Source organism: Taudactylus pleione, unplaced genomic scaffold (assembly GCF_031769625.1).
Source record: "Taudactylus pleione unplaced genomic scaffold, aTauple2 ptg000655l, whole genome shotgun sequence".
Classification (NCBI taxonomy): domain Eukaryota; kingdom Metazoa; phylum Chordata; class Amphibia; order Anura; family Myobatrachidae; genus Taudactylus; species Taudactylus pleione.
Genome location: NW_028285057.1, coordinates 1,104,775 through 1,131,502, shown reverse-complemented (window position 1 = coordinate 1,131,502; position 26,728 = coordinate 1,104,775). Strand labels below are relative to the sequence as shown.

General features: G+C 45.8%; 1 protein-coding gene across 4 annotated transcripts in view; it reads left to right on the top strand.

Moving 5' to 3' along the window:
* Positions 1-18,170: 18,170 nt before the first annotated feature.
* LOC148478433 (carnitine O-palmitoyltransferase 1, liver isoform-like) overlaps positions 18,171-26,728 on the top strand; it is an 83,093-nt gene continuing 74,535 nt past the window's right edge. For 2 of the 4 annotated variants that reach the window (XM_088455434.1, XM_088455431.1), the window contains exon 1: positions 22,694-22,918. The gene's annotated coding sequence lies outside the window, so the exon portion shown is untranslated. Of the gene's footprint in view, positions 18,254-22,666; positions 22,919-26,728 lie in introns of those variants that run through there. The other 2 variants (XM_088455432.1, XM_088455433.1) reach the window with 2 other exon arrangements.

Here is a 26,728-nt window from a genome sequence, read left to right as displayed (position 1 = left end):
TGTGTGCCGCTGGGCACAGTGTGAATCCGTGTGCACCTGGGCACAGTGTGTTTCATGTGCTGTTGGGCACAGTGTGTATCCATGTGCTGCTGGGCACACTGTGTATCCGTGTGCTTCTGGGCACAGTGTTACCGTGTGCTGCTGGGCACATTGTGTATCCATGTGCTGATGGACACAGTGTGCATCCTTGTGCTGCTGGGCACAGTGTTACCGTGTGCTGCTGGGCACATTGTGTATCCATGTGCTGCTGGGCACACTGTTACCGTGTGCTGCTGGGCACATTGTGTATCCATGTGCTGCTGGGCACATTGTGTATCCGTGTGCTGCTGGACACAGTGTGCATCTGTGTGCTGCCGGGCACAGTGTGTATCCGTGTGCTGCTGGGCACAGTGTTACCGTGTGCTGCTGGGCACATTGTGTATCCATGTGCTGCTGGGCACACTGTTACCGTGTGCTGCTGGGCACATTGTGTATCCGTGTGCTGCTGGACACAGTGTGCATCCGTGTGCTGCCGGGCACAGTGTGTATCCGTGTGCTGCTGGGCACATTGTGTATCCATGTGCTGCTGGACAGTGTGTATCCGTGTGCTGCTGGTCACAGTGTGTATCCGTGTGCTGCTGGTCACAGTGTGTACGTGAGCACAGCCGGATGCAGTACGCGTGTAGTCACTGCTCGGCACAACAGCCTTATGTGGCCCATACACGGTGCGATTTTTTACACGATGTGAGCGATTTCGATCAATCGTGCACATCGTGTGTTGAGTCTGTATGTTTACGATGCGCGTCCCCACCCTCGTATAGCTGGATCGTAGATCTTATTGCGAAGCCATAAGATTGAGATCTATTGTGTACAATGTGATACACATGTATGTATCGTATAATCGTAACGATCAATCGTACACCATTTGACCACATCGTATGGAGAATTTCAAGGGAAATTGTACAACACATCTTACGTCAGAATATCGCACCGTGTATGGCCAGCATTACAGTCATCGCTGGGCAGCACAGCAGTAAAAGGAGATATATTAGGATAAATCTAAAAGAGAAAATACACAACGCTGAAAGTGTCTTTAACAGGAACAGAGATGGGGTGTTGAAATTCTGGTATAGCGAACAACAGAAAGAACTCCAACAGGTCATTGATAAGCATGCAGTTGACTGTCATGTGAATGAGTGACAGGAATGATAAGCAGGATCTGTTTCTATGCATTGAGAGTTACTTAGAAACACAGACATTCCCTGTGGGCTATTTTCCATTCTACATGGTAAATGATTACACCTTGTGCAGGGCCGGCTCCAGGGGTCGGAGCACCCTGTGCCGGCTCTCTACAGTGCGCCTCAAAAGCGCTCACGAAATTGGAGGCGTGGACTGATTTGTATAGGCCACGCCCACTATGTAACGTCAGGCTGGGGGGAGCCTCACTAGCTGGGCTTCCCCCAGACCTCTCCTGTCACTGAATGGATGCTGCGCGCATGCGCGCAACTTCCATTCAGGCTCCGGTGTCCGGCACCACCGCACAGCTGCGGTGGTGGGGGTCCCCAACCTCCCGATTTGACCACCGACGGGCCACTTCAGCCCCATGGGCGGAACAGCGGGACAGTGCTGCCCGCTGCAATCGGGATGTTGGGAAGGGGTGCGCCCTCTATGGGTTGCGGCCCTGTTCGACGGCATTGGTCTAACACCCCTAGAGCCAGCCCTGACCTTGTGCAGCTCTTGGTCGCTCTGAATTGTTTGCAGCAAGGAGAGTGTAGTGAGAGTAGTGTTTCCTATATCTGTATTCTGGAAATACTTCTGCCATTTAGCCATTCTCATGTGTCAGTCTGCCCCCTCTGCTGTCGGATAGAGGCTAGTTTATTTACAGCATGCACACCCAGCTTTCCTTTACACTCTGCTGTGACTGGGTGCTGAAGGACTTATCTAAGAATGTAAGGTGACAGAGGGGGCCTGATATGGAGCTGGAAGTTATCACATCACTCAAAAGCAGCATGCATGGAGAGAATGTGTGTATGTGCTTGAATGCTAAGTTGTGCACGCTTCCAAATGCGACTGCCTCTGCGTGTTCAGCTACTAGTCATTATCAGCAGTGCGCAGTTACCACTGTCCTAGGCTATATTGGATGCAAGAGATACGTCTCCAGAGCCCGCATCTGCATGAACATACGCTCACTGACCTTACCTACAGCATGTAAGGACGCCTCTTACAGCCCGGTTGCGATAGAAAAGCGCATGACTCTGCATTGCATGCACCCATTATCAGGGCATGCGCAGCACAAATTCAAACTAAATATACCCTGCAAATGGGTGTAAGTTTAACTATGCCTCAGCCCCATAGAGGGTCTGATAAATGTATAAAAGCTTGAAGCAGTAAGCAGAGTGCTTTTATAAATGTTTCCTCCCCCTGTGCAGTGTCCTGCCTGACTGTCTCATCGTGGCTGCAGCACAGTTCAATATTCTAACACCAACTGTCATCCCAAGTGCTGCCAAACATCACTGGCAGTTGGTGTGGCTCCCCTATTTGAATAGTGAGGGAAGGGAATGTGTTACTATGGAGGTGAGAGAGGAAAATGTGTTACAACAGCAATGAGAGGGGAACTATAGAGGTGAGGGAGGGGAATGTTTTACTACACACGTATGGGAGGGGAATGTGTTACTACACAGGTGAGGGGAATGTCAAATGTGTTACATAAGGGTGAGGGAAGGGAATGTGTTACTCCAAAAGTGAGGGAGGGGAAAATGTTACTACAGGTGTGAGTGAGGGAAATGTGTTACTACATGTGTGAGGAGGGAATGTATTTCTACACAGTTGAGAGAGCGGAATGTCGAATGTGTTACAACATGGGCGATGGAGGGAAAGGTGTTACTACAGACGTGAGGGAGTGGAATGTGTTAGTATACAGGTGAGGGAGGGTAATGTCTTACTATAGCAGTGAGACAGGGGATGCCTTACTATAGAGGTGAAGCATTAATGTGCTACTGGAGTGGTGAGATGGAAATGAATAAAGTAAATATCTAAAGCCTTACCAGGTGAAACTGAGTACATGTTACGGTCACTTAGGAATCACTGTGTAAGAGCCCTAGAACCACTACAGGTGAGGTCTTCTGCTAATAGCAACCACCTGCTGTTCCCTTAGAACACGATGCGTACACCGGTACTTAGGCGGCCCCCTTGTCTTATATTTGCGATAGCTTACATGGTTATCCTAAGGCCTCAGAATGTAATGCAACTGTTTATGGATTGGAGAAGTAATGACACCAAGGTGCAGGTAACTAAGTTGCACAAGAGAATAGTGTGAGGGCTAGGACTGTCAAGATGTATCTATGACAGCCGGGATGTGGCTTGTGAGCTTAGATGGCACAGATCGAGGGCAGAGGTGTGCCTATGACATCCGAGGTGCGGGTAGTGAGCCAAGATGATACAAGCTGAGTTGCGGCCTTGCGGGCCGAGGTGCGGCTATGACAGCCGAGGTGTGGCTACTGAGCCGAGATGGTACAAGCTGAGATGCAGCCTAGCAGGCCGAGGTGCGGCTAGTGAGCCAAGATGGTACAAGCTGAGATGCGGCCTTGCAGGCCGAGGTGCGGCTAGTGAGCCAAGATGGTACAAGCTGAGATGCGGCCTTGCAGGCCAAGATGCGACTATGACAGCCGAGGTGCAGCTAGTGAGCCAAGATGGTACAAGCTGAGATGTGGCCTTGCAGGCCAAGGTGCGGCTATGACAGCCGAGGAGCAGCTGGTGAGCCGAGATAGTACAAGCTGAGATGCAGCATAGCAGGCCGAGGTGCAGCTATGACAGCCGAGGTGTGGCTATTGAGCCGAGATGGTACAAGCTGAGATGTGGCCTTGCAGGCTGAGGCGCGGCTATGACAGCCGAGGTGCAGCTGGTGAGCCGAGATGGAACAGGCTGAGATGCAACAAACAGGAGACACAAATGTAACAAGCAAGAACTCCACTGGCAGAAATCGGAAGGATACGTACGGATACGCTATAGCCGGCAATGAACCAGCAGGCTTAAGAAACATTAAGGACCAATGGTAGAAAGGCAAGTGATTAATGAATCCCAAAGATGAGGAGGAAACATCATCCAGTATCACGTGCCACCATCCGGCATTCCAGTCTCCCAGCAACAGCAGGTGCCATCCCAGCATGGCATGTAAGTAGTGTAAGAACAGGGTTTAAAACAAGTCAGTGTTCGCAAAATACGCGATATAGTGCGTTTTTATGCACTATAGTGAGGGACCCAGTTTTTTAAAATGTTCGGGTCCTGGAGGACGCGCGCTGACTCACTGACATGTGGAAATCCTCAGTATGTCCCCAGCCAATCGCTGCCGGCAGTCTCTCCCTGAATGGTTCCCCATTGGCAGAGAAAAGAGACTAGCCATTCCCCCAGTGTTTGTGGAACAGCAGTCAGACTCGGCAGCGTGCCGTTGTCCAGTCTGAACAGCAGCCACGTGGTGAACTTCTGCTCTGAACCGGAGGTTTGAGGCTAGTTTCACACTTGCCGATTTTGACCGGGCGGCAAAAAGCCGTCCGGTGTTTTGCCGGGTGTGATAAACAGATAACAGGGAAGCAGTGGGATTCTTTCAGATGGGCTGGGCACGGTTGCCGTGTAACAGCCGGTAATATCCACTGTGCAGGACAGCTGCCGTGCCGTGTCCGTCCCTGCACGCCAGTGGTGTAAAGGAAACAATGTTTCCTTTCACACACATGGGCTTGTGCCGGCAGGACTTGTGCAACAGCATGCCCAATAAAAAAAAAAAAACACATTAAAAGCGTCTCAAAGCCAGGTTCTTGCCGGCCGGTCAAAATCGGCAAGTGTGTAACTGGCCTGAGATCGGCAAGTGTGTAACTGGCCTGAGCCTCACCACCAGCTGCATTTCTCCCCTGCTGAGAGGCACCAGGCTGTCAGCATGCACACATCTCCGTGATACTATGAGATTCACCCACAGATTACCTCCCCAGCGGCTCCGTTCAGTGCTGTCACTGTTTACACACAGGTATTTGGACAGCAGATCAGTTTATTTAATTTACTGTGGCCAGGTCACTACTTAACTACCGAAGCTGTAACACAGTCTGTCCTGCATTGATTGTGGCCACTGAAGAGTTAAACAGCTGGGAGTACTATTAGGACAGCTGACCTGTGAGTAGGAGTCAGTGAGAGAGCAAACAGCTTGCAGTTCACATGAGGAGAAGTTATTTTATGAACACATATTTTGCTTTTTTACTGCATACAGCTATCACTAACAAACAGTGGGAATTCATTAACATTACAATATATATTTCAGCAGTAGTGGACCTTAGTGTATTAACTTTTAAGACTAACCTATACTAGGGTTGCCGACTATTAGCTCCCTCCTTCCCGGGGGCGGTACACCTGTCAAACCGTAACACAGGTGTCCTAAGGCGAGCTCTGGGAGAACAGAAACCTCCCGTGGAGCAGAAGGGCAGGTAAGTGACACGAAAACAGGGCATGGGCGTGAGAGCGCGATCGCGTCATCGCGGCCCCACACCCTCTTCACAATTCCGAGAATAATGGCATTGTGAAGCAGGGGGCGGGGCCACGATAACGCGATTCGAAGAGCGAATTGCATCACCGGCCCCTCCGCTGCCGGGGTTTATATGGTGTTCGCGGGGGGGGGGGGCAGGCGGGTCGCCGGGGACCGGGAGGCTTGCCTGCCTTTCCAGGGGGGCGGGAGCGGCACACGATTTTCGGGAGGCTTCCGGCCAAATCGGGAGGGTAGGCAAGAATGACCTATACTAATAAGACTTAACAATTATGAGGACTGTATTTAATCCATGTGAATGTCCTCATATTGGGACGGTGATAGGGCCTGACTCAGAAATGGACGCTGTGATCGCAGCTGCAATTTTGCATGTATCGCAGCCGTGAAAATATGCTACCATAGGGATGCCCATCGCTGCCTTCTCATCTGCGTTCGATGTCATTTGCCAGCGTAAATACCAGTAGCCTCGACCAGCCATGCAGCCCTTGTGGAACATCTGGCCTGTCTCAAATACAGCATCTCTCCAGACACGCTGCATAGGAGATAGCAATATCTAGCCCATGTAACGATGTTTAAACGGTCAGACACACTTGTATTTTTCTAACCACCCCATTACCTCCCCCAAAAGCTAACTACCTGTCACTCACTTTGCGAATGGGTTCTCTGTGTGTGCAGAATCACAAAACAAATGCTGCACGAGCACAGTGCGGGTTATATGCATGCTCAATAGCAAAAAATCACTTGATTTGCGTAAAACTTAGGCATGTGCAGGCTCGGATAGGTTCAAAATTTCCCGCAAAGTTCAGATTTTTCCCGCCAAAAATCGGGTGTCAGAAGAGGCAAAAGTCATCTTTCATGGACAAACATCATCATTCCTGGACAAAAATCCATGGCAGATGATGCTTGTCCATGAAAGATGACGTTTTGCCTCTTTATGAGACCCGATTTTTGGCGGGAAAAATCTGAACTTGGCGGGAAATTTCGAACCTATCCGAGTCTGCACATTCCTAGTAAAAACCAGCATTTCCTACATCTCTGAACCAGGCCCTTAAAGTGCTGAGTGATTAGCAGTTGAAAACTGCTTGCTTCAGCTTACTAACCCACGTAGCCATCAGCACAGCAGTGTATTACCTACTATAGCTGCTATTATTGTGTTTTATATTTATTGAGATCTCTACGTTACGACCCACATGATTTCATTTTGCCGGTTGATATTTGTGGATTTATCCAAGTTAATCAATTTTATGTGATTATTGCCCAAGCTGCCAATGCCTATACCACAAGCACTGTCCCAACTGCTGCCTGCCCTTAGCCCCCTCTCTGTCCACCTGTTGGCTATGGTGACATCAAGGAAATATATTTATAAGCATTCTGTTCTTACCTCAAAATGAGTGAATTACTTTCCATAGTTTACAGTATGTATAGACAGGGGCACCAAGAGGGGGGTTTACTAATGGCCTGGGCTTGCTGGGGGGACCCTGCGAGGGCCCGGGTTCGGCACCGCTCTCCCTCCCCATCACGTCAGAGCAGCCCAGCACACGCTGCTGTGTGCTGGGCTGCACTGGGAGACTGCTCGCGGGTTCTAAAGCAGCAGCTGGAGCAGTCTCCTCTGCCTATGGGGGGAGAGATCACGCCCCCCCATTGGCTGTCGCCAGGCTGAGGGGCACACAACGCCCCCCTCCCCAGCGAAGCTGCGCTGCAATTGTTTTTTTTCCTAAGGGGGAGTGGCCACGCCTCCAGCGATTAGGCCACGCCCCCTGTCGCCTGGGCCTGGCGCGACTGTCGGCGGCCCTGTGTATAGGGCAAGAGGGGTGGTCTGATGGCACATGGGAAGCTCAAAAATCATAAATTGTGAAGGGACCCAGAAACTCTGGAGAAGGACCCCAATTCTTTAAAGTGAGGGGTCCCTGGGACCAACATTTTTTTTTAGCTCAGTGCGATCACTGCAAGTGGCTGACGAGTCGGGGAAGGAGAGGCAACCAGAGCATAAGAAGGTAACAAGACGCGCTGTCGACTTGTAACAGTACATCAGCCAGTCTATTATATAATCTCTTAGACTAGTGTGTGTTTACCTGCAGGGAGGCCCCGCTTCCCCCTTCCCCCCACACAGCTCTCACTGGCTGGCAGGCTCCCAGCCTCACTTCTGAGTTCTACTGGGCACGATAACTAGTGAACCGGCGTATGACGGGTCTGAAATACTAGTTTCTTACAATACACAAGTATTTTCATTTGTTATAGATAATTCTTTACAGAACATTATAAATATAATCACATCACTTGTGAATATACCCATTCACAATTTCAGTTTGGTAATTGAAAACTTACTTTTTTTTTAAATATATTTTAATGACTATAGTAATTGTGCATTTCACAATTAGGACCTTTTATTATAATTATACTGTACACAGCCGGCTTAGAGACCTTATACGGGAAGCAGTCAGGAAGCCGACGGTCGGTATTCCGTCCGTCGGCTTCCCGATTGTCTAATCCCGGCAAGGGGTTAAATAACAGGCGTCGAAATCCCGACGCCTATCATTTTGCCTACGCCGGGAACCCAACACCTAACCCTCCCCCCCATGGCGTGGACAGCCACGGGGGGGAGGGTTAGGTTTAGGGTTCCCGGGGGGGGCTTAGGGTTAGGCATCCCCCCCAGGAGTTTAGGGTTAGGCTAGGGGAAGGGAGGCTTAGGCACCCCCGGGGGGAGTTTAGGGTTAGGCACTCCCGGGGGACTTAGGTTTAGGCGGCGGGGAAGGGGGGGTTAGGTTTAGGCACTTAGAGGGGGATTAGGGTTAGGCACTGGGGGGGGAGGTTAGGGTTAGGCACCTCTAAGGGAGGGTTAGGGGGTAGAATAGGGTAGGAAATACCTTGGGACGATCGGGATTTTCACTGCTGCCGTGATGCCGCTGTCGGGATTTGAACCGTCGACCATGCGGCCGGCGGTCAATCATACTGTATCCCCTTATACCTAGCAGTGATTAGACAACCACTGGAGACTGAAGTGCTTCTAAGCAAATAGGCTTTTATTCCAGCATGAAGGTATAGCCGATGCAATGTAACTTCCTACACAGGTATATAAACAGCAAAACTCAGGAACATAGCAAAGTAGCTCCATAAGAACACAGCAATATAGGAAGTCAGGGTATGCAGCATCCAGTAAATCATACTTGCCCACTCTACCAGAAGTTTCGGGAGGCTCCTGATTTTTCGGGTAGTCCACCAGAACCCCGGAAGAGTAGGCGGATCTCTCGCATCCCGCCCAATTCCTAGGAAGAGGACTTAATGAAAGTCGGCAAGTACGCAGTACATAAAGGGTTACTAAAGGTGGACACCTTCCTATATCTCCCCCTGAATGAGCCACACAATCAGGTTAGCGCTTCTTAATTGAAGAAAGTGCGTGATCCTTTCCTGGGCCACAGAAAGTTACCTCTTTCTTCAAATGTGGGAGATTTCCACCCTGCCACAAATATGTATTAAAATATAAATCAATTTTAAAAATGTGCCCCACCCTCCACTAAAATAGGTAGCTAGCACCACTGCCATAGCTTGGGCTCATTATCGCTAATGCTAATTCTTTGTCTCTATATTCAGCACATTCCTATTTCTGGGAGTGGCAATGCCCTGAGGCAGTGGTTCTCAAACTCGTTCCTCAGGACCTCTCACAGGTCACGTTTTCCAGGTCACCCAGCAATCAGCAATTTGCTCCCAAATACTGGAAAATGGACCAAGATTGTTGTTTGAACAAATTGTTTAGATCAAACATTTAAAAAACTTGTCTGACGGCCATTTTCATCTGTTGTCTGGCATTTAGGAGCAAATTGCTGATCATCAGTTACTCCCATACGTTACCAGATTTTCATTTCAACCAATCAACTAGTTGGCTGGTTGGATGTAAGTTGGCCTAGTGTGTGGCCAGCTTAAGTCAATGACTGTCTCCCACACATGAAGCACAGCAGATAAGCTACAATTTATAAATTCAGTCATTTCACGTTTGTTTGGACAGCCTTCATTAACAGTGCTAGCTTTTAATTTTGTCTCTTCAAGCACAGGATCCAATTGTAAACAGAGATGAGCGGTTCGGTTTTGGCTCGGATTTTCCCTCCAAGTATGGATCCCAGAATGAGGCAAAACATCATTTTTCATAGCCAATTTGTCTACGAAAGATGCCATTTTGCCTTCTTCTGAGTTGCCGATTCAGACCCGCTCACTAGATTTGTTCGCACGCAGCGAAAGTATGCAAATCCGCAATCGCACGGCAAGGTATTAGCACGCCCACTATGTCTCGGGGTGCGGTCACATTGTGTATGCAGACGCCCACCAGCCTGTCTTAGGACACCCACTTATACACATCATCTCCAGGATGTGTATGCAACCATCGGTAACATCGAGTACCATCGGAAGCGAACGCAGCACTTGTGGTTGACCATACCCTACCGCAAGCACTGCGAGTGCTTCAGTGTGTAATACAGCCATGTGACGTGTACTATGATGCTGCGTCTTAATTATGCACACCTCTGAAAACAGCGTTAAGACCCTCAGGCACGCCTGCGTTCGCATCTCCACTCTTCCGTTTCTAGCGCCCAGCCCGTCACCACCCACAAACGGCTTTTCCGGTCACTCATTCTAGCGAAGTGACTATGTGCAGTGAGTGAACGCTTCCGGATTGCAGGGACTAGTTTGCGCACGTGCACTGCGATACATACGCAGATTGCAAACATCGGCAGGCTGCATGCGAATCAATGCAGGCTGGCGAGCGTGTCTGAATCAGGCCCCGAGATCCAAACTTATTAAAAAAAAAAATAGCTATGACAGCAGAATATAGAGTGTGGATAGGCAGCATGTAATACTACAGCTGAGGCAAACTTATCACTGGGTCATGAGTCCTGCAACAGGCGAGAAAGGGTGTTACTGCAGGACAAGGGTTGTTATCACATCTTCCCACACATGAAACAGGTGATAACCCTGTGTAAGGTAACATTTGCCTGCTTTTCACCGGCCAAGGCTTCCCCATGCATGGAAAAAATACTTTCAGGGTTTAATTCAGAGCCACATGCTATTGCAGCCAGGCACGCCAAGAGCGACGCCGGGTCCGGGTGAAGGGGGCGTGGCCTAATCATGGTACGTGTGCCCATGCCTCCTTAGGGAAAAATAAATAAAAATATGCACTGCGCGCTGGGGAGGGGGGCGCAGTGAGCCCGGCGCACAGCCAGTGGGGGGCGCGATCAGTGTGATCTCTCCCCCCACAGGCATAGGAGACTGCTGCAGCTGCTACTAAGCGGCCTCTCAGTGCAGCCCAGCACACAGCAGCAAGTGCTGTAATGAAAGGAGGGAGGGGCGGCGCCGGACCCCTCCAGGAAGCTCGGGCCCGGGTAATTAGTACCCGCTCCCCCCCCTCGGCGCCCGATTGCAGCCGTGACTGTCTTTTTGCTGCAGCGCGACTGTGTCTTTATGCTAATGCCGCAGCTGATGGGATTTATATAGAGACACCCACCGGCTTGCTTATGCTTAGCCACCATCAGACGCACTTTCGGAGTTTGCAGCAGCCCTGTGGCAGGTGCGATTTCTCCTTCTGAACCTGACTGCCAGGGTCAGCGCAACTGCGTCTGCATGTCCACCTCCAGGTACCACCTAGAAACACCTACTGAAATTGCCTCTCTCTGCGTCCAAATTTGTTCTGCGGCTTTCGCCGGTAACCATCTGGATGCGGGCACCGTGCGTCTCTGGTGCATGCGCATACCGAAAACTTTGGCCGATTGTGTGCACCATCGACGTAGCATGCGCTTCTGAATCTGGCCCTTGTACTTTGAATAAAGGGATTTTAATGAATTAATGTCTGCAAGCACTGGCCTGGGGTAACTGCAGACGTTTGGTCGTAAGACGTAAACTTCACTTTTGTAATCTAACGTTTCAGTCTATTTCCACCAACCTTGTGATTCTTATTAGCAACCATGAATTTCCATTAATGACACATTTACTAGTTTTGTTTACCAGTTGTAGAGAAATTCCTCTTTCCTGGAGAAATGCAGAGCATGTCATTCAGAAATGTATTAAGCAACCAAAACTCCACCCTACCCTAATAGTCATGAAAAATTTTGCACATTACCTCAGATGACCTTGTCAAGGAACAAGTGCGCAGGGCTCATTTCCTCCTCAGACGGAGCGTGTGAAGTACAGCCTTGAGACAGGTTATTGCCTACAAACTGAGGTAAGTAAAAACTCATATGAAATACTACCACTGCAAAGGCCTGTTGTACATAGGGCATGTGATTAAAGCATAAGATATGTGACACCACATTTTTCTGTGAGCAGAGTTTCTGGTACATCAAGTATTATTGTGGCTTAGTAGCTTTATTCAGGCACTGTGCACAAAACTGTGTATAATTTGTATGTAAACGCACATTAAAGTAGGTTATTGATGCTGCTTGCTGCCCGCCTGTTGTTTCAATAGCTGTGACTAATTTCCATGGCTCTCGGGGAGGCGATTCAATTGCGGGCGATGGGCGAGAATTGCCAGCGGAATGGTCGCACTGTATGAACACCATTGACACATTTTCCCTCGCACTTAATAGATATACACAGGAAAATTGTTGATATTGGGGTACCATATCCTAACACGTTGTGCACAGCAGCACAATGCGGAGGAATAATTGTTTGACACTTTCGCTGTGCTGCAGACCGATAGGTAGATCTTAGATTACCGCTGTTTGTTAAATACTGAAGGTAGGAAATAACGAGTGTTACAGGGGTTATGTCTCGTAAGAACACTGTCAATATGTAACTGTCCTTTTCTGTAGTCACGTGGCGACTATATGCTAATATCAGCCCTTCCCCTGGTATGGAAGCGTGCGTCTAACTGTGCAAGGACTGAGACACCAAATTTCTGTATCTTTAGATGCTATAATTGTTGGTATATGGAGTGCGCTACTGCACTATCCCCATGGTGCTCCTTTACTGGAAGCATCTATCCTTTACCAAGATGGATGACGGCAGCATTACTGCACATGAGCGGCGCCAGCTTGTCACTGTATTAGAGCACCACAGTACTAAACGGACGTATAGTACTGAGCTCTGGGAGAAGACCCTGTATTATACTGCATCCTGAGACCAACACGGTCCGCTGCATGCTCCGTGCCATCTCCGCTGTCTGCTAGTGTTATTGTGAGTGCGGCCGTACAATATCTGAGCACTGCATTAAACCCAAACCCTGGTTAAGTCTCACTACCTGGTCTACCTCAATACTGATTCCGCTGGTGTATACTGTCATCCAACCTATGTATATCACAAATAGTACACACATATGAACAGTAATACTGCTTAGTGTCGCAGCATCCAATCTTGCAACAATCCTATGGCATGTGCAGATACTCCATCAGTATGGCCTCCTATGTAAATGATTATGCGTCTGCCAATGGACAGGTCATTTAGCACTCGGCCTGGGCTTGAATTACAGCATTGGCCACAATGGTATTTTGTTACCTGATGGTGCCCCCACACAGGACTAGCGATGTACCTCCTTTTTTGGGGGTTGTTTGATGAAAATCACTATCAAGCATGCAGGTAAATGTAAGTGGTAGATCACTGAAGATGACTGCTATTGGCTTGTGCGTCTGGTCACCAAACAGAGCATAGACATGCTGGCAGTCACATGGAGGGGCCAAATCATTGGATCCTTCTAATGCGGCCACCTATGTTTGTGGCCAAGTTGAACACTAACCCTAGCACTAGGATTGCCTCATGGGTAGCTAACTGGACATAGCTGTAGGATTGCAGCTTCATAGAAATTTTCCAAAATGGTTAAGAGTAAGACCACTTGTAAGGAGGCTTAGCATTGCAAGGTCGATGCCTCTTTGATTTTTTGCATGTTTTTAAGTAGTCACATGACACCTGAAATGATCTTATGTTTGCTTAAGTTAATGATCCCAGTAGTGAGTCACTTGACTTTAAAATGCCCTTAAGTTGCGTACATTGACCACGGTGATGCTAATTGAAATGTTTCCCACTTAAACTAGGTAAACATGCTGTGTATGATACCTTTAACAATACTGGATCAGAACCTCTATATACCCCTGCCTGTACCTTCTAAAATCCTTCCTATAAACCTCGAAGGATGACGCTAATTTGCGTACGCAGTCATTCAGTAAATAAAGACTTAGACCTGGAATCTGTGGTTCCAAAGCACAAGTGATATTCAAGTAAAAGTTCAGACAGTTACACACAATTGATCCAGACACAATTTAGGCGCAAAAGGAATTATACAGACCCAAGTACAGTATACATACGTAGCGCTTCCGGACCCGAAGATAGGCATCAGCAAGAAACCCCTCATCATTCAGCATGAAGACTAAGACCCCAGCGTTTGAGCACACATATTTATACCCCCCCAGAATAGACAGGATAATAGAGAAGTTTGCTGCTGATGTCATTGGTTCCCAGGGGAGAAGCATATGTTACAAAGCATTTAACAGGCTGGTTCAAATAGACTCTCCCTGCCTCTAACAGCTGGGTGTCTTTCCCTTCCCGCCCCCTGCAACATCCTAACAGTTGTTCATGAAATATACATTTTGTTGCTTGTATGCTCTGCGATCCATAACTCGAGAATGTATGATGCAATCTCCCCACCGATAACACCGGAATACTGTAAAAAGAGTAAGCATCGACTTGTTTAGCATGTATAAAACCTTAGTTATTAAATATCTTTATTTCTTAAGCTGCATACACACACAACGATTGAGTTAATGAACGATTTTAGTAAACGATTTTCTACCTTGAAAAAATGAACTAAAATCGTTTACTAAAGTTGTTCATTTACTATGTTCATTTAAATGTAATGAACGATTTTTATGAACTACAAACAATTTTTGCATATTCCCTTAATGAAAATCGTTGAGTTGACAAGTCTGACTGAACTACAAACTACAAACGACATACTACAAACGTGAACGCGCATGAACGATAATCGTTCATCATTTGACTCAAAAAGTGAACGATTTTTTCAAACGATTATCGTTGAACGATAATCATTAAAAAAATCGTTGTGTGTGTATGCAGCTTCAGCATTTAAACTAACTGAACCAACTTAAATCATATACTTTAAAGCTTATTAAACCTTATGTGTGAATATGTAATGTGTGAGTATTCGGGGTTTGATATAAGGACGCTAGTTAACTTGGGGCAGATGCATGCGCATAAAGCAAATAAAACAGCGGTTTCATACAAAGTCCTATGCATTCGCTAATATGCGACTTGTGAACAGCGCAATTGTGTGTATTAATGTGTGTATGAGAAATGGTGAAAGATGCAATCACATGGTGCTAATAGTATTATCGCCACATGTACTAAAATGTGAGTTTATCTAAAATGGCGCTTAGGCGGCCATTCGCAAAATGGCGTCTTGCAATCTCATTTTCAAGATGGCGTCTTGCGGCCAGTCGCAAGATGGCGTCGTCGCGATTAAATTTTAAACTGAACTTGTCTCAGCCAATTATTCAGCTTCGACACCTTATGGCAATACAGTCATGCAGCATTTATACATGCATACATATATATGTATGCGAAACGCATAGGAAGGCAAATGTATTAAGCTCTGGAAAGTGATAAAGTGGAGAGTGATAAACGACCAACCAATCAGCTCCTGTCATTTTTCAAACACAGCCTGTAACATGACAGTTAGGAGCCGATTGGCTGGTACTTTATCTCTGTCCACTTTATCACTTTCCAGAGCTTAATACATCTGCTGCAGGGTCTGTTTCTCCCTTTAAAGGTGCCCATACACAGTGTGATGCACCGTGTAGGGCGGCTGCCAATCCGTCAGCAGACGGATCGTGCTGTCACCGCCAGCAATCGTGCGGTCTCCGCTGACCTGCGATATACGATCCCGCGGGAGCGCACAGCACGATATCAGGTACGTTATCGTGCCCATACACGGCACGATATAGCACCTATATCGTGCCGTGTATGGCCACCATAACTCTCTTAGGACAATCTAATTAGACTGCTTATTGGGCTTCTATGGGAATTTGGTTTTATTGCATTTTTCTGAAGCGTTTGGAGTCTCCATTGTGCTGGGTGTAGCTGTGCACCAACTTGAGAGATCATATGACCAGTAAACCAAATTTATTACCTTTTATCTGCGTTTATTAACACTGCTAAATTAGTTTCTCATTAAAATCATGTTTGTCTAAGAAGTACACTATGAGGATATTTCTCCCTCTAAAATATTCAGAGGAGGCACACAGATAATCAGATGTACATATATTTTCTGGTACGCAGCAGTTTAATTCACATATGGTTATACACACAAATACAGTTAGGTCCAAATATATTTGGGCACTAACACGATTTTCATAATTTTCCCTCTGCACACCACCACAATAGATTTTAAATTAAACAATGGAGATGCAATTGAAGCAGTGACGTGCGGTGAGGTAAATGGCTGGGGAGGCACTGGCTAGTATCAGAGCCAGATGTACAGATACATATATGAACCCGAGGGTTCATGTGGGCATTATACAAAGGTGCAGCAGTATATAGTGCTGGAACTTTGGTGTGTTTTGATCAGGGATGTGCGGAAAAGGTAGACAGGGGAGGCAGTGCCTCACCCTGCCATACTTTTTACTCCAGAGGTTTGACTATAAAAATGGTTAGAATGATATAAAGAAAACATTTATAATATTTTCTTTAAATTGTTCTTATTTTTAAAGTAAGAACTGTGGAGTATACCTAAGTATGATAGGAAAGGCTTTGCCTCACCTGACCGCACATCACTGAATTGAAGTGCTGACTTTTTAATTCTAGAGGTTGAACAAAAATATATTATGAATAGTTTAGGAATTACATTTTTATACCCAGTTCCCTATTTTTAGGGGCTCAAATGTAATTGGACAAATTAACATAATAAAAAAAATAAAATGTTAACTTTTAATACTTTGTCTAGAATCCTTTGCAAGCAACGGCTGCCTGAAGTCTGGGACTCATGAGCATCAATAAATGCTGGTTTTCCTCCTTTTATATCCTTTGCCAGGTCTTAACTGCAGCTGTCTTCAGTTGTTGTTTGTTTGTGGGTCCTTCTGCCTTCAGCAAGATCGGGCTGAGATCAGGTGATTGACTTGGGCCATTGCAGATATTTAACTTCTTTGCCTTAAAAAAACTCCTAGGTCATTTGCGCAATATGCTTTGGGTCATTGCCCATCTGTACTGTGAAGCGTCGCCCAATCAACTTGGCTGAATTCGGCTGGATCTGAGCAGACTGCAAATGCCTATACACTTCAGAGATGATCCGGCTGCTTTTGTCTCCTGTCACATCATCAATAAACACTAGTGCCCCAGGGCCATTGGAAGGCATACATGCCCATGACATCACACTGTATCCTCTCTGTTACAGATGTTGTGGCTTGGAATCATGAGCCAATCCAAGCCTTCTCCATACTTCGTTCTTCCCATCATTCTGGTACAGGTTGATCCTAGTTTTATCTGCCCAAAGAATAATGTTCCAGAACTTGGCTGATATTTTGTTTTAGATGGGCTTTTTTTTGGCAAAGTCTAATCTGGCCTTTCTATTATTTAGGCTCATGAAAGGTTTGCACTTTGTGGTGAACCCTCTGTATTTGCTCTTCTGGAGTCTTCTCTTTATGGCAGACTTGGATAATGATATGCCTACTGTACTTCCTGGAGAGGATTCTTCACACTGCTGGATGTTGTGTCTTTCTTTACCATGCAAAGGCTCCTGCCATCACCCACCACTGTTTGTCTTCCATGGATGTCCAGGCCTTTTTTGTGTTGCTCATCAATGCGTTTCTTCTCAGAATGTACCAAACTGATCATTTAGCCTCTCCTGAGATTCCTCCTATCTAATGGTTTTTGTTTATTTTTGCAACCTAAGATTGGAAGGTGCCACTTGCATTGAGCTCCTTTGTCCGCATGTTGTGGGGTCACAGCAACAGCTTCCAAATGCAAATGCCACACTTGGAATCAACTCCATACCCTCTGCCTGCTTAATTTATAAAAAAAATATGAAGGAACAGCCCACACGTGTCCATGAAACAGCTTTAGAGTCAACTGTCCATTTACTTTTGGTCCCTCGAAAAAGAGGGGGCTACACAACAGCTGATTCCTACACCCCTCCTCCAATTTGGATGTGAATACCCTAAAATTAAAGCGGATAGTCTGCATGTTAAAACCATATTCATTATGTAACTAACTTTGTAATATGCTTTGGGACACAGGAAAAACAACAAAAATGGTGTCACTGACCAAATATATATGGACCTGTGTGTGTGTGTGTGTGTGTGTGTGTGTATATATACACAGTTAGATGTGCATATATATTATTTTTTTTGTCACGATTGCAGTTCCTCCTATATGTAAATCAGTAAGGATGATAAAAGTCACAAGACCAAAGGTCATGCATACTAATGTCACCGGGGCATGTGGAGAACTACTAGTTATGTATTATAGAGAAGCACTGCTCTGAGTTTCCATCAGCTGATGCTACTGGAACGTAAGTCTAGTAGTATTGCTTCTCACAGCCACTCCTACCAAACATTCCCTCTGTCTGTACTGCAATCACTGCCTGCTTTTCCCTTCTCACAGTTGCAAAGTTGACATCTGAGGCGTTGACTTGAGTAACACAAACATGTAAAACCTGTTTGGTGGAGCTTATCTGCGGCTGGCAGTGGGTGAACTGAGTTAACAGTGAATCTTCCCCTCTGCTGTCCTTAATTTTCTAGCATTTCTTTGGAAGAATTGTCACTCGCTAAGGTAAGAAGGGAACATAGCAGAGAAATAGAACATGTATATAGGCTAAGAATTATTAGATGAGTTTCTTAGCTAGTAGATACACACACGTGTTGGACAACCGGCAAAGAGTTGTGCAATCATCTCAGAATGCACTTACATTATTGTCTCTTGCTCTGTACGGAGACCTATTAGGTTTGTTCACACACGTCCTGGTTAGATAATAACGCATGAAAATGATCTTGTACTATAGACACATTTTAGTGAGTTTACATTGCATTTCCCATGTGCTGTGCTCTTACCAAATACAATGTACTGTCCAGAGCAGGTACATTAACTACTTGCCTGGTGCGGGCGTATCGTTTGCGAACATGCCAGGATGTGATGTGCGTTCCTTGTCATGTCCACAAACAATGCGACCACTATGCGGATGCAGCCGCCAATAGCAGAGGGACCTCATCGAAGGGCTGATATATCATTGATCAATATTAAAATCTATATAAATGTAATGTTATGCGTTTCCATATTAGCCAGCTAAGTGGTTAAAATATGCAAACCAGTTGCTCCATTTTTTTAAAAATGTTTTTAAAAAGTTGTAGAACCCATTAGTGGGAACAGATCCATTAACTCTTATTTGCCCAATTTTGCTATGCATTTTTCATACGTTTGTCTGTAAAAAGTACATAAAAAGGACAGGTGTGGAGTTCTTAAGGTTCAGGTAATAATGTCGTAATTGTAATTCTATTTTCCATATCTTATCTAGGAGGTATTAGCAGACAATCTTCATGTACAGGATATTTATTACCAGTTATCTCAAATCCACGTGGGAAATACCACATACACCCATCTAGTTTTATCTATATTTTATGCAAGATAATGTATCTATTATACAACTGCACTAAAATTATGAATGAAAAAGTTTGGTATTACAGAAACAAATGATCTGGATCTAGTTCTGTTATTTACACTCAAAATATAACGTTTAACCAATGTAATGTCACTACTCTGTGGTTACAAATGATTGCGCAATACATTTGTTTTTAGTTATCGAGTTAGAAGTGTGTGCATTTATGTGCTTTTTGAATGTACAATACATGATACTCTCTTTGTTTTTTAATTATTATTATTAGAGATGTCAGTGAGACCTGTATTATTAAGATTTGCATACCGTTGGGTCTTCTAGGTAACAGGGCTTAAATGATTCTTCCTAGCAGTTTATGTGTTACATTTAGTGGTAACTGTTTGACATGTGCGTCCTGATTTAGATGTGACGCAGTGTCGAAGCCGCAGTTGGCTGGTGTTGTAATCCTGCTCAAACATCCCAATGGTTACCGCCGGGAGACGCAGAGCGATTCTGGACGCAAGAGATTGGAAGGGGGTTGGGGGGTGCTAAATAGGGGAGTGCTATATACATGTCCCTGTTACTCTGGAACCTAAGAGATTTGCAAGCTACTGCTGGTGTGGCTCCCGGTACAGTTTCACAAAATGAATGCTTATATCAAATATTATATGCATTTGAAAGTTAGGTGATGGTTTTAGTGTATATGTTTTACAGATTTATCCTCTAAGGACCAGATTCAATTAGCTGCAGGGTTTACCCTGCAGGGTTGTCAGCCCGGGCCTATTCAATTAGGCCTCATATTAGGTCTCAGGAGCTGCACTGAAAAATCTGCGCTAAGTGCACCCTTAACATACGGGGCAAACCATAGATTACTGCACTTAACATGGAATCTATGGTTTATTGCGTGGGTTAAATGCAAAAAAAAAGGCGTAGCAGAAAAAAAAAAAAACGGGCTTTACCTGTGTGGTTAACACAGCGGGATAATTAATCTGCCTGTGATAAGACAATACAAAATTAGTTTCATCTTAATAAATACACAAAGCACAAGAAGGCCAAAATGTGAATTACTAGGCAACTAGAACATACAGTAGCAAAATATGTGATCAAACAAGCTGTGAATGTCTCTGCAGTGGCCAGCATGTAAAGTGATCATGCCTTTGACAGACAGCTTTTTTTTACATATTAGTAGAAAAAATACAATGAATAGGAACTAACATCACGTTTAATAGTGAGTGGGAGTGGTTATACAGAGTTGACAGAATGCACTGTCATGAATGATGGCCCCTACCTACAAAATGGCTGCCTCAACCATGGTGCAGGCAGGTGGGGACACTTTCATTATTTAGTTCCCACAGATATCTCTCTCATCTTTGATTTCATCTTGCGCCCAACTTTTTCTTTCTTTTACTTTCTTGTGCCACTTGGTGCTTTTCCTCTGTATTGTATCTTTGCACTTCATGGCCTTTTTTGTGCTTTCCCAATTAATTTATTTTCTTCCCAGGCTGACACTGGACATCACAGATATATTGGCCAGTGGGCCCCCGTCCAGGAGTGGCATGGATTATTTCCGTTGGTCGCTCAGAATTATAAATCAAATGTGTCTTTACTGTACACATTTGAATATGGACATAAGTAGATTAATATATGGAAAAATTTAAGGAATAGGAGAATCAGTTTTACACATAGGCCAATTATTCTTCTTTCAAGCCAATATATATATTTTCATTCATTATTAATTAGATATATTACCTGGCATATTATGAAGGTGACCTATGTAATGAATCTTAATTCATCTTGTTACACTATAATTGACAACAAACATCTATGTTATCAACTAAAGAACCAGGGTTTTATTTTAATTAGGGTTGTCGATGTTTAGCGAAGGGTCCGATGTTTTTCTGCCATCGATGGCTTTGAACAGTGGTACTCTGGGCCTGATTCATTCCGGATCGCAATAGCAATTATGCATGCGACAGTATGCTAATCCATTGCAATAGCTATGCCGCTGCAACACAACACAAGGACGCCCACTTTACCTTACACACATCCGTAATCCTTAGCAAGACTCCAAAACCATCGGAAATATTGAATACCATCGCAGCCTCATGCACACTTGCACAAGGTCAGACCTTACTGAGAAATTGCTAAATTCATTGCATGCTATAAGGCATCGCAGTGGATAATATATGCACGCCCCTGCAACGGCGTTCAAACGTCCTGGCAAACCTGCATTTCCCCAACCACCCCCCTATCACCACCCACAAACGGCACTTCGCAGTCCTAATCGCAGTGGCTGGTTCGCAGGTGCACTGCATACACAGAACGCAATAATCGGCCGATTGCGTGCGTGATCACAGTTGCAATCGGTAATGAATCAGGCCCTCTAGCTGCTGCAGAATTCCCAAATGCTGCCTTATTGCTCCATTAGCAGGAGAACCGCAGGATGAATGCTTCTAGAATACAAATTGATAACAGTAGAAAACCCCACAAATATCAGGTCACATTTGAGCTCAGACTGTCACTAGAAAGATGGTGGGCATTCCACAGCGAGTGCTGTGACATCACAAAAAAGGAGGCGAGCGCAAATCCTCTTTGTTTAACCTTTTCCCAACTCCGTAGGGATGCTCATTGATGGTTTTCTGCCGAAGGCTCCCTGCCATCGATAGAAAGCAACTGTGACGCCATCAGTGGCGATTCCTTCGATGGACAACCCTACTCTACATACATTCCAACTAGTCCTGAATCTCAGCCTTTAAGGGGGGCATAGCAAAAGTGGAGAAATAGTTTCACCCGAAAGTTGGGTACACACTAGACGATGTGTTCACGATGCGATATCGTGAACGATTCCCCAGCAGCTCCCTGGCACTCCAGGACACGATATGGTGCTTAAATGTTTCCAATTTGACCAACGATCTATCGTGCGTCTTTAACAATTTCCAGTGCGTCGTGTACGAGATTGGCAGATGTCGCCTGCTGTAGGCAAGATCTGAAGATACGACGGACGTCCCGCGGGTACGCACATCGTTATCGCCATCATGAGTGAGCACTCACGATTTGTCGTCACGATGCGTTGAAATCGGGTGAATCGTGCAAAATATCGTCTAGTGTATAGGCACCATTGGATTGCTATTCTGGGGAAGGGCCAGGACAGATCAAGGTGGAGTGACTGCATCTTCCCCTCATTTCTCCTAAGTCCTGCCTGTCCCCACACTTTCAGCATCTCCCTCACACACACATCCCCCCCCCCCCCTTCCCCCAGTCAGACCACAGGCCGGTGGTGAGCTACTTGCACTGCAGCATATCTTGCACCGCGGGTTTAGCCATTCCTGGGTTATGCACGTGTCCTCCAGTGGCTGAAGCCTGAATGCACCCTCTCTGCCAGGAGAGTCCCTGCCAGGCTGCCACGCGAAGCTGCTCAGTCAGTGAGTGCTCTCTCCAGTCCTGGCAAGGCACCGGGCGGTGACGTAACACCTTCCCCTCACTTGACTTGACTAGTTCCCTTCCCTGGTGGCCTGGCTGTGCCAGCCGGGGGTGGGAGAGCCGGAGAGGCAGGGGCGCATGCGCGGCAGGGTGCACGCGTCACCGGCGATCCGCTTCCTGCGCGAGACCGCCACTGCTCCCACCTCTCATGCGCGCCCCCGCACGGTGAGTCCCGCCGGTACCGGCATCATCAGACGGAGCAGCAGCTCTCCTGTATCTGCCTATATAATTATTGACACCGTAAATGACCGACGTGCCATCATAGGTTTGTTCGTAACACGCAATAGCTCGGGGGGGATCAGTAATCAGCCCCCTCACATACACATCATGGCTCAGTAATGTAGGATATCCGTGCTGAAGTTCACCAGGTTCGTGTCCTTCCTATAATAAGCCACTATGGCATCCTTTGCTAAATCTACCTGTGTATGTATGTTAGAGGAATGTGTGTGTGTATATATATATATATATATATATATATATATATATATATATGGGTGTGTTAGTGGATGTATACACTGGTTACTGTAAACTCTACCCTAAAACTACTGTATTCATATCTTGATTTCCTTTGGTGTTGTGTGCTGTACATTTATTATAGTCAGTCCCATCGCAGATAATATTCTTTTACACGTATGAGTGTTGCCGGCTGCTCGATTTTTATTTTACTTTTTTACTGTAAAAAATGTTTATACTCTACCAGTAGTCTGTTCATAAGCCGTAGTAGTTAGTAATGCAGACATGGTATAGGTTATGGGTTGGGTATGATATACCGACACTCGATATCCTGGTACATGCCTAACCCTAACCTCCTCTGTCTGGAGCCCCCTCCCACAGCCTAACCCTAATTCCCACCCTAACCCCCCCCCACGGCTAACAATTACCCGGCCTCGCTATACTTACGATCGGGATGCCGGTGTTGGCATTTCCACTACTACTGAGATTCCAGCGCCGGTCTTCTGGCTGGCAGTGCGGGTTCTGGCACCCAGATTTCGTAAGCAGGCATCCCGGGTGTAGGCAGAGTAACTACATTCCATACGTTATATGGGACGTGATGTAGTGAATTTACCAACGGCCAGGATGCCGACCGTCGAAAGCCCGATTTGGGATTAACAACAGGCTTCAAAATACCTACGCCTATTTTAAGCCCGACAGCCTGCATCCCGAACGAAGAATAGCGTTAGCCGCGAGCGGGGGGGGGGGGGGGGGGTTAGGTTAAGGCACCCCCGGGGGGACATTAGAGTTAGGCACCCCCTGGAGGGGTTGGAGTCTAGGCTCTGGGGAGGGGGTTTAGGGTTAGGCACCACCTAGGGGGGGTTAGGGTAAGGCACCCCCACCGGGAGGTTTAGGGGGAGGGGAGGGGGGGGGGGTTAGGCACCACTATGGGAGGGGAGGGTTAATATACTTACGAACCCCTGTTGGGATGTTGAACCAGTGGTATTTCATACCCATTTCTTATGGGACACTTTGGACTCTGGGTGAAGGATTTTTCTGTAATTTAATGAATTACTGTATGCTTATAATATATTCCTATATTTAATTTGTTTTGCATTGTTTCCTTCCTCATTAAGTTGTTTTGCAGTGCTCTTTTGCAGTGACTCTGGGCTTTATTTAGTAAACAGTGAAATGTGCTATTTGTTAAGTGGTTGCGGCCAGCGATAGTACTTACATTGCTGAGGGTAACCCTCCCCTCCTATATGATTTGCCAAGTCTCACCAGTGATAATTTTCCAAACCTATTTAACAAGTACTGCAGTGGTACTTGTCCATCGATAAAAAATGAATATTATTATTCGGAGATGTACGCTGTACTGTATTTTACGCAGTTGGCCTTTAACAGAGAACTGCATTGAAAGGCGCATGCACCAGGCCCCCTCTGCGATCCTGCGTGCGTACCTTCAGGGATCGCAGTGTGATTGATAGGAAGACACCGTTTGGGGAAGGAAACGGGAGTGTTTGGCAAAAGCAGATGGGTCAGTTTCATTTTGGGGCCGGGTCACAGCAGGCGTGTGTGACCCCCTATTCGCATGAGATGGCTCCAGCGTCTCAGTCCAAGCGCCCATGCTGCGTGATTAAAGGGTTACTCACATGGGCAATTATCGGAGAACCTCCTTATGGACTGCAAATGTGTACGCGGTTGCGGTGCAATTTGCGATGGCTCCGGTGGGTGCCTCAGTACTATTAGGGGAGGGTGTTATTTTACAAAAAAAATCGCACCTCTGTAGCATCCAAAATCGCAGCTTCGATTGCAACACTGTACATCTCTGAACCAGGCCCTTTGTAAATACCTAAGAAGAGCCACGTAGTATTAGTTTCCATGTGAATGACCTCATCACTGAATAAATTATATATTCTTTTCTGTTTTGACTTTCCAAACTGGGTAATAGAAGAATGTTACATAGCATTAAGTAACATAAAAAATTATAATATGGAGCATATGTCTCTGAACATATAAATATCTCAACGCGTTTCAGCTTTGACCGATTTCCTCGTGGGGGATCTGTATTTTGCTCAAGATTTTGTTTCTACAATGTTTGTGTAGTATACCTTTTAAACCGTTGCAGTTCATGTACCAATCCGATACCTAGCGCTGGTATTTTTGTATGTATTAACAATTGAATATTTTTTTTTTTACCATATTTGCCAGCCGCTTTTAACCTCCTTAGCAGCCACCACGGAAAAGTCTTGAGAAGTTGATGAAATCGGACATGAATGCTGTACACTGCATACACAGAAAAGTTGCAGCCTTATTAGAGATTGCACAAAAAAAATATAAAAAACTTGGGCGCTTGGTCTCACTAGTGACCGTAAACAAGCTGAATTGCAGCTCTCTATAAAGGAAGTTGTCAACCTTTGATACCACAGAAACAAACACTTTTGAAGTTAATTTAACCTAAAAAAAGAAAGCACTGTGCAGCTAGTAGGAATGATAATCAATTTATTTATGCACTTATTACGCTATCCAGCTGGTCCATAACTCTGTCTGTATAGCTGGACTTTATGCAGTTGGACTGACTACTTATACTAATAACAAAAACAGGCCTGACTAGACAGAGACACTCTCTTTATTAATAACATTCATTGGAAAAAATTAACAAAGACATTTTGTTCACTAACAATTGCTTTTCCTAACAAGCCTAAAAAAGGATTTGAGGATCAAAGGATACCAGTGAATTGTGCAAATATTTCCTCTCCTAACAAGTTGCTGGAGATTATGGAATTTTAACATTTTATTAATACCATTGGGAATTGGATGGGTAATATTTGATCAATAACTACTAAATGTATGTTGTTGTGGTTATTGACAAAACATTTTTATGTGATCATGTACTTTTATTATATGTAGTTGCAATTATTAATTAACAATTTGTGTATGCTAATGTATGTGATTCATTTAAAATGGTGATTAATCTTAGATGTCAAATGACAGGTTGGATAGCCTAATAAGTGCTTAAATAAAATTATCATTCCTACTAGCTGCACAGTGCTTTCTTTTTTTGAGGTTAAATTAACTTCAAAAGTGTTTGTTTAATAGAGATTGTTCTGACGGCAATAGGAACCTCTAGTGCAGTGTTTCCCAGACTCATTCCTCAGGGAGCACTAACAGCGCATGTTTTCCAGGTCTCCTCACAGAACCACAAGTGAAATAATTTAGCGTTCCCGCTAGGCGGTTTCAGCGGGGCACCGTGCCCTGCCCTATTTCTGAAGGGCAGAAAGCACCCTGCCCTCCAGCTCCCCGCTGAAACAGCCTGTGGGTTCTGTCCTCCACCCGCGGGCCGCAGTGTCCCGTGGGTGGCGAAAGCAGCAGAGCAGCGGTCAGCTGCGGTGAATGGATGCCAGGTGCATGCGCCCGGCATCCATTCACAGTGACCGCAGCGCTTGGCGGCTGCCCGGCATGTCCGTAAGTGCCGGGCACACCCCCAAGTCTGATGAAAAAAGGACACGTAATAAAGACATGCCCCCTTTTCATTGCCCACGCCCCCTTTTCGGACGTGCCCTTTCTCCAGGTACAGCGGCAGGCGTAAATACTCATAATTAGCTACACCTGTGGGTCTTTTAAAATGTGTCAGCCAGTAATGAACACAACTAGGAAAAATGGAAACCATGTACTGTTCCTGCTCCCTGGGGAATGAGTATGGGAAATGCTGCTCTAGCGAAATTGTTGGTGAGAACTCAAAAGAG